Genomic DNA, 9,479 nt, shown 5'->3' on the forward strand with positions numbered 1-9,479 from the left:
GTGAGTTTGGCAGGGATGGATTCAGAGGCCCTGCGTATGGCGGTTGATGGTACGGCTCTGCTGTTGCTGTTTCTATAGTGTACTCGGCAGCTAACACTCGTTTGCAACTTCTTGTGACAGGCCTCACCGCAGGTGATCTGGATCTGGATGCTTTGGACCTGAACCAAGACTATTGTTGCTTTGTAACGCATACAGTCTGCTGCCACGTCTTTGCCTGACCGTCAGACTCTCCCTGCAGCCTTAGGGAAAGCTGCTCACCAGCTCATGACAAGCTTCTTAAGCGACTTCGACCAGGTGGCAAAGAGTCAGTGCCCGGTGTCCCCAAAAGCTTGAGCGCATTGTAGAAGGCAACGAGCCCACAATGATACGTATCGTCAGCGCCGTAGCTTAGCTTTTCTGACCTGACGGGATTTCTTCCAGTTCACGAAGCCTGAGCGCTCAAATTGATGACCAAATCACCTCCTCCGTGCCGCCTGAGGCCGGGCACACGGGTAGGAAATACGGTTAAGAACTTCCTCTGCGCAAGGTGCTTGTGTGCCCCGTCACATTCTCTCACATGGAGTGTATTACTGAGATAGCAATTGTCGAAGGTAGGGTGCTAGGAGCCGATATCGATTTAATTCGTGTAACGTGTGACCCCGGCTTAAGCTCAGTTTGATTTATTATTTGATTTCATTTAAAAGGAATCATGCGACCGCCAAGTGTGCATTATGTCAATGTGTTTAACGAGCAACAAAGCATTCCCTGCTCCTGTTCGCGGCCGCAGAGAATGCTTTGCTCGGTACAGTATTAGCTAAATGAACTAACGGATGCGCCCAAATAAAAACCCCTACCGAATAGTGTCCTGTGGGGTGCTACATGCCTGCACTATTAAACACAAGCCTCTCCTGAATAAAGTCCTTGTAAAAACTACCAAATTTGCTATTACAAACTTGCTGATCATCCATTCTACAGAGAGAAACACTTTTCCGTCACTTGCAATAATGCCTCATCAAAGGCAGTCGGCTAGCATTGGGCGAAAGCAAGAGGTGATCAAGTGGATTAAATATGTCATTTCAAGGACCTAATGTACATGGAAATAAACGCTTGGAAAGAGTCAGACCGAGTCGAATACACTCGCTTTGGTAACCCGTGTATGCCAAGTGCTGACACCGTTTGCGATTGGGACCTCCGCGCGTGGCGAGACACGGATGAGGCAACAAATATGCGGAGCGTTAAAATAGCAGGCTTTTTGAGAGACCCCTCGTCGTGGTTTATTGTAGCGGGGTACGTAGCCCTAAGTGTACCCTGTTTACATGAAGTGTGACACGTCACACTTCAGAAGTATAACACGTCATACTTCGGGATATTTGGTACAAAGTATCAAGGTCGTCCAAAGCCAACCATTGGTTGATGACATTGCATTTCTATAGGTGACTTTTAGTTTGTATTAAACCCAAGCTTCATCTACCTATAAATATGCTCAGTTTACATTCTACCTTAAATAGGTCAATTCGCTTTTTTTTTTTTTACAAAGAGGGACCTGTGAGCTGCCGTTCACTGAGAGTTTGTATACTCTCAGAAGCTAGCTTCCTCTAGCGCAAGGTGCTGTGTGACCCCGTCACACTTGGTAGCACTCGTTGTCAATCAACGCCACCGCGGGTAGACTACCCGAACCTCTCCGAAGTTCGTTGCCATGGATAGGAACGACTTCTCCCATATGAACGACTCTCAATTCGAGTCGGGACAGGCATCTTCGGCTGCAGAGCCTGGTGGTGTCAACACCGGCCGAGCAGCTCGAGCGCGTCAATGCGTTTGACGCGTACGAGCAGGGGCTCATCGCGCATGTGCGGGAGAACCTGCAGGCTCAGGCGGCGGAAGCAAATTCGCCTCATCCGAAGCCAATACGGCTGAAGGTTAAGCCGTATGAAGGGAAGGAAGGCGAGAACCTTCACTTCTGGGTTCAAGAAGTAGAGCTCGCGATGGATGCGGCACTGATCTCGACCGAGCAACTTCGTGTTGCTTTTGCACTCTCCAACCTTAGCGGCCGTGCTAAGCGTTGGGTGTACACACGGGAGGCAACATCCCCTGGATGTTTCACATCCTGGGCTCAGCTGTGCGAACAGCTCCGAGCCGCGTTCCTCCCGGCGAACTACGAGTACCGCCAGCGTTCGCGCTTCCTCTCGTGCAAACAAGGGAGGCGTGAGCTGCACGAGTACGTGCAAGAGATACGGGAGCTCACGGCATCCCTAGTGGGAAATCCACTCAGCGAACACATCAAGATGACTGTTTTTATGAACGGCCTTCGAGTGGGCCCCGCACGCACTCAGCTGTTCCGGGTGCAGTCAAACACCCTTGAAGAGGCGATGCAACTGGCTCTTCAAGAAGAGTACAGCCATCGTCAGGTGCGTACGCCGGCCTCATCGTAGCCTGGGGGTTCCTTGTCGGCTCCCGGTCGAACGAGCCCCAACGGACCAGATCTCATGGAACTCGGGCTCGCCGAACAGCGTGACATCCGCTGCTTCGGCTGCGGGAAGATGGGCCACTTCAAGCGCGACTGTCCCGCGGAGAGACTCCGCATATGGTCCTTCCCCAACCCCGTCCTCAAGGGTCGCTGGCAGAAGCCAGGATCCCGAGGACAGGGGAACGCAGGGAACCAGTAGAGGCGGGGCGCCCTACTGGGGAAGAACAAAGTCTTCATGATGGGTGCGCGGGTGGCGCGTACCACGGGGACTTAGCCCCTGAGAGTCTTCGCACTCTCGAATCAGCGAAGAGCAGCGGCGGGTTGCTCGTAGCACACGGATGTGTTCGGGGATACGATCATCCCTTAAGAATCTTGATCGATTCTGGGGCGTCGAAGAATTTTGCACGCCGCCAGACGGTTGCTCGAAATAGCAACAAGTTGTCCGATGCTTTGAGAGAAAGCAAGGGCAACGGGACGGTGTCAGTGCGGCTGGCCGACGGGAAGGTCGTCACTGCCCCCAACGTCCAAGTGGATCTGGCCGTCCAGTTTGAAGACTTTGACAGCCTCGAACAGTTCACTGTTCTCGATATGGATCCATATGATATGATCCTGGGCATGCCCTGGCTTGAGAAGCACGAGCCCTGGATCGACTGGCGAGGCAAGGCAATCGGTGCCAGCCGCCCTGCGCAGTCCGACAGAGCATTGGTGAGTCATGTTCCCATCTCTGTCAGGACCCGGGGCGCCCGCAAGGGTTGCCAGGGTACCAAAGCATCCGGCAGATGCTTGGGAGTCGTCGACGTATATGACGACTCCGAGGATGTTTTGATGGTGGCAGCGCCCAGAAGAGGCGCTGGCGAAGTGGGTAAACCTAGGTCCACAAGCGAGTAACTTAGTTCCGCAGTCAGCTGTAGCTGTCACGAACACTGACTGACAATAGTGTGTTCAAGGTGGGTAGCAGAGTTCCACACACGGTCGCCCAGACCTTAACTGCAGAGGAAGACGTCGGATACGCTTCCTGTGTGGTTAACAGAGTGCCACACGCGATCGCCCAGACCTTAACTGAAGAGGAAGGCGTCGAACACGCTTCCTATGGGGGTACCACAGTACCACACGAGGCCACGAGTGCCTCGGGTGTCGGAGCGCCGACATCCCCAGACGTGGGTAGCAAAGCTCCCCGTCACGATCGCCGTCGACGACGACGCCGCCGCCGCCTCAAGTCGGATCCGAAATTCGTTCCGATCGACGTCGCTTCAAGCGACTCGGAGTCCAGGGCCCGGGATCCTCCGACCAGGCCGATGGAAGAGTGCTATCACATCTTCGATGGCGAGACCGGTTTACCCGTCAAGCCATCTGGTGTCCACTTGGAACCGTTGCCAGAGGTTGCGGAGATACTGAACCTCGAGGAAATGACGGCTGAGGCTTTCCTGGCCAACCTCAAGGCTGGAGAGATTGCTGAGATGGTACTCATGAGACCTGAGACCACTCAGGAGGAGCTGAACTCCTCCTCTGTCTTGGACGAGAACGTCCTGGAAGACATGAACAAGCAGCGTCAGGCGCGCTTGGGTTCTGAGATTCTCAAGAACCCCAAGGATCCGGTGAATCCTTTGGTGACGGAGTATGCGGACGTGGTGAACAAACATCCACCGACCCAACTCCCACCAGATCGAGGCGTACGGCATGAGATTGATCTCGTGCCTGGCACAAAGTACTGTGTCACGAGGCAATGGCCTCTTCCACGCAAACAGTGCGAGGTCATTGATGCCTTCTTCGCCGCGAAAGCAAAGGCAGGCATGGTGCGGGAGTCAAAATCCCCGCACTCGACGCCAACTTTCTGCGTTCGGAAGCCGAACGGAAAGTGGCGTCTATTTTACGCTTATAACAAGTTGAACAACGCGACGGTGCCAGCCCAAACATCAATCCCACGAAAGGATGTGTTGTTAAACAACATGGCCGGGAGCGTACTGTACAGTGCGCTGGATTTGGTAGATGGATACTACCAGATCCTGATGCGAGAGAGTGACATTCCGCTCACCGCGATAAGCACTCCAAGCGGCATGCTTTGGGAGTGGTTCGTCATGCCACAGGGCTTGTCTAACGCCCCGGCGACGTTCAATCGTCTGGTGACGCAACTGTTCCGCCCTTTGCGTACCTTCGTACAGACGTACTTCGACGACATATTCGTCCATAGCCGTGCCGATGGAGGCAAGACGGCCATGGAGGTGCATCTAGGACACCTCCGTCGAGTGTTGGACGTAATGCGAGCGAACAAGCTCTACGCCAGCATCGACAAGTGCGTTTTCGCGTCACCACATATTAAAGCTATCGGTTGCTTCGTAAGCAACATGGGCGTTCGGGCTGACCCAGACAAGGTCAAGGCCATAGCAGCATGGCCGACGCCCCGATCCCAGAAGGATCTTCGAAAGTGGTTGGGCTTGGCCAACTACCTTCACAAGTACAGTGCAGGGTACGCGGGCTTCGCTAAGCCCTTGTCGAGCCTCCTTCAGAAGGACATCGACTGGCGCTGGGGGCAAGAGCACCAGGATGCCTTTGACAGCATCAAGGCCAATCTCCAAGAGGCCCCTGTCCTGGCCCTGCCGGACGAGACGAAGCCGTTTAGCGTCGTCTGCGATGCCTCCGATTACGCCATCGGGTGTGCATTGTTGCAGGCCGACACGGCTGGACACGAACGAGTCATCTCGTTCCAGTCCAGGCAGCTCAAAGCCACCGAACGAAACTACTGTGGCCACGACAAGGAGTTGCTGGCAATGCAATATACCCTTGTGAAGTTGCGAATTCATTCAGGCCCTTCGTGATCTACACAGACCACGCGTCCTTGAGAACGGCGACTAACTCGCCTCACCTCTCCCAAAGGATGGCGAGGTGGCTGTCCTTCTTCGCGGAATACAGCTTCCGCGTCGAATACAAGCCGGGCAAGCTCAACGTGCTTGCGGACGCCCTCTCTCGGCGTCCTGACTATGAGTTGGCCCACACCACACGGGTGACAACGGATCTATATGATCGGATACGCATGGCGTATCGGGACGATGAGGCTGTCGCGCCTATCGTCAAGCTCCTCATGGCAGGAACGAGCGCGAAGTCCGACTGGCTCTCGTCGCGATAGCGCTCATGGCTCCACCGATATGAGCTGAAGGATGGCCTCCTCTATTACCGGGTGGATCCCAATGAACCTCCACGGGTGGTCGTACCCAACGACGAGGATATGAAGCTCGACATCCTCGCGGAGGCGCACGACGCGCCCTCCAGCGGCCACTTGGGCCGCGAGAAGACCTTTCTGTCGGTCTCTCAGGCCTTCTGGTGGACCCACATGTACAAGTGGGTCGCCCGATACGTTAAGACATGTGAAACATGTCAGCGGGTCAAACCCGCAGGGCACTCCTCAGCTCCACTACAGAGCCTGCCCGCACCGGCTGACTGTTGGAAGTCGATGAGTCTTGACTTCATCTTTGGGCTTCCCGCCGACGGACACGGCAACACCGGGATTTTGGTGTTCGTGTGTCGGCTGAGCAAGATGGGACATCTTGCTCCGGTTCCCGTCACTGTTACGGGCGAACAAACCGCAAGGTTGTTCGTCGATGGCGTCTTCCGCTATCACGGTCTCCCGGAGACGATTGTCTCGGACCGAGACCCGCGGTTCACGGCTGCGTTTTGGAAAACGCTGTTCCATTTACTGGGAACTCGTCTGCAGATGTCCACTGCGGATCATCCACAGACAGACGGCCAGACAGAGCGCGTCAATCGAGTGCTCGAGGACGCTCTGCGCAGTGTGTGCGCGGCAGCACCACGTACGTGGTCGACGCAGCTTCCAGTTGTTGAGTTTGCGCTCAACAACGCGGTGCACGCGTCCACGGGGATCACGCCGTTCTTCTTGAACGGCTTCCGTCACCCCATAGTGCCTCTCACTCTTCGAGGAGACTCTGACGTCTCTATTCTAAGTGGGGGAGAGGCTCGGAAAGCCCTTTCCTCCCAGGTCTCGGATGTGAGACCAGTTTTGCTGCGGAAACAAGTGGAATCCTTTATGGATACTAAGCTGAACGCTGTCAGCAGGGTCCGCGATGCCATGGCAGCGGCCCAGGATAAACAAAAGGAGTATTCCGACAAACATGGAAGAGTAAACTTAAGTGTATTCAAAGTGGGGGACTTAGTGCTACTAGACACGAGGAGCCTACATCTTGACACTGTCAGCTCTGTCGGCAGCAACAAGCTGAAGCACCGCTTCGTCGGACCATTTGCAGTCCAGGCCAGACATGGTGCGTCGTACACCATCGACCTGCCAAAGTCAATGACGACACACCCGACGCTCTATGTTGGACGTCTTAAGCGGTACTTTGATCCGCAGGGGGTTGCTGACTCGAAGACCCCTTGACCCAGCTTCTCGAAGCGAGGGCCGGTCACAGACGTCGACGACGGCGTCGGAGCAGGCACCCAAGCCTCGGTCGGAACGGCAAGGCTGCGTTCAAGACCGTACGCCGGAGGGGCTCCGTACGAACGGACCCCGGCGCCATACGCCGAGTACGCTGAGTACGCCGGGAACGCACCATACGCGCACGTCTGGGAGTGTGCCGCAGGCGGCTCCAGACGTGGCAGCAGAGCCTCTATCCGTCGGAGCATGCGAAAGGCCTTGTCCAGATCGGACGAAGAGGCCCGGCGATCCACCCGCAGATGCAGGCCCGCGACCTCTCGCTCCAACAGGTCCAGGCGGCCCGCATGACGAGGGAGCTCGCCCTGATTCCCGGCCTGGGCGGCAGCATCATCGCCAGTCCCAAGGCCAAGTGCAATCTCGAGCACGAGGACACGTTGACGGAGGCGGTCAGCCTCAGGGCCCCGTGTCGGACTCGCAGCCGGAGCACTCGGACGAGAGTGGCGTTCGGGAGGCGCCGAGTACTCGTACTCGTACGAGGGCACTTCCGCCCCTGCTTGACCGGAATAAAGAAGCCCACTTCCACGTGGAGCGGATCCTCCAGGAGCAACGGCGTCGCGGTAAGCGACAGCTCCTCGTGAAGTGGAGGGGTTATGCCCACTCCGAGAACTCGTGGGAGCCGATTGAACGGCTCCTGATTGACTGCCCGAAGGCTGCCGCAATCTGGGAACAGAAGCGGCGACAGCTTCGTAAGTAGTCCGGGGCTTCTTGCCCGAGCGGGGTACGGACGTTGAAGACACTCCGTACCCGCGCTCATCATGAGCGCTAGAAGCCGCGCGCTTCAGGATGTCCCTTGGCAGCATGCGCTTGCTGACCAAGTGGGCAAACCTCACACGAAGATCACGCTGGTCCAGGATGCGGGACAGCAGCTGATCTTCTTGGAGTTCCCGTAACTCCGTGGGTGAGTACTCGAGAGACTCTACCCACGCCCAGAACATGTCCTCACAAGAATTCCAGGTGGGACAGTTCTCGGGCATAACCCAGGGGTATCCCCAAACAGGATAGAGACCACCCCGGGTCTCGGGCTTCTTACGACAAGTCGTGAAGTCCTAAAGGGGAATGCGGTGTTGCGCGAGAAGCACACACCGAGCAGCCTCCAAGTTGTCGACGAACAACTGTTCTTTCTGAACAAGGGCTCGTTTATAGATGCCCCTAGAAGTGTGGCCACCCACAAGGCCACGAGGAGCGACGAGAAGCTCTAAGAAGAGGTCAGCCCCAGAGCTCTCCTCGGGAGGCCAATACCCTCTTGAGTTGATGGCAGCTCCCTGGCTGACGGGTGCCGCCACCGAACCCCCACGCACACGCTGGGCAGCTTGGAAATCCTCCTGCTGCTGGTCGAGGTCATTCGAGACCTCCCGGGGCTCAACAATGGCACCCTCCTCTTCCTCTTCTTCCTCCTTCTCCTCCTCTTCATCCGAGGAGCCGAAGAGACTCTGATACGAGCGTCGAGTCTCCTTCTCCTCGCGGAGTGGAGACTTAGAGGCGGTACACTTCTTTGAGGGCTTGGCGCCTTCGGCTTTAGAGGCCTTAGCGCGCGCAAGACCCTCGGCAAGCGAGAGACGTTTGCGAGGATTCTCTTCCTCATCGCCACCGGCTTTGGGAGCGCCCTTAGCCTTAACGGCCGGACTCTCAGAGCGCACAGAGGTCCTGGGACTGTGATCACCGTGATCACTAGCGGGCGTCTGCACGCTACCTACTTTGTGCTCACTGGGCACTGGGCTGTGCCCCTCCGCAGAGCCCGCAGGAGCATCGTGCGTGCTCTCGGACTCGGCTTCGTCCTCACTGCCAGAGTCGAACTCACGTTCCACGAACCGAGGGTTCGGACGATTGTCTGAGGCCGAGGGCGACGGGCTGCGGCGCATGCTTGTTCGCTTGCCCACAGCCTTGTCGCCCGATGAACCGATCGCTTCGGAGGCCACCTGAGTAGCTTCCTGAAGTACCGAGCCTTTACCGCGAGGCTTAGTGCTCTTAACTTGCGCCTTCCCGGCACCAGCCTTGGAGCGTGTCTTCGCACCGCTCTTTGCAGTACCACGAGGCATGTAAACGGAAGTGGAGACCTAGAAAAAGAGCGCATAAACTGCTGCTCGAGGCTCTGACTGCGAAGTGAGCCTCCGCCGCGCTCGCGCGGCCAAGTCGATGGTTTTCAACTTTGAGAATGAAAGTTTGTTACGAACACCTCTTCATTCTGATTGGTCGGTAAACCGAACCTAAGTGGGGGAGGATGTAACGGGGTACGTAGCCCTAAGTGTACCCTGGTTACATGAAGTGTGACACGTCATACTTCGGGATATTTGGTACAAAGTACCAAGGTCGTCCAAAGCCAACCATTGGTTGATGACATTGCATTTCTATAGGTTACTTATATTTTGTATTAAACCCAAGCTTTATCTACCTATAAACATACTCAGTTTACATTCTATCTTAAATAGGTCACTCCGCTCTCTTTTGATAAAGAGGGGGTCTGGGAACTGCCGTTCACTGAGAGTTTGTATACTCTCGGAAGCTAACTTCCTCTAGCGCAAGGTGCTGTGTGACCCCGTCACATTTATATCCAAGCACGATGTGTAAGGCGCAAAATTTCGTGAAAAGTTGTAACGG

Source organism: Phytophthora infestans, genomic scaffold, assembly GCF_000142945.1.
Source record: "Phytophthora infestans T30-4 supercont1.7 genomic scaffold, whole genome shotgun sequence".
Lineage (NCBI taxonomy): Eukaryota > Oomycota > Peronosporomycetes > Peronosporales > Peronosporaceae > Phytophthora > Phytophthora infestans.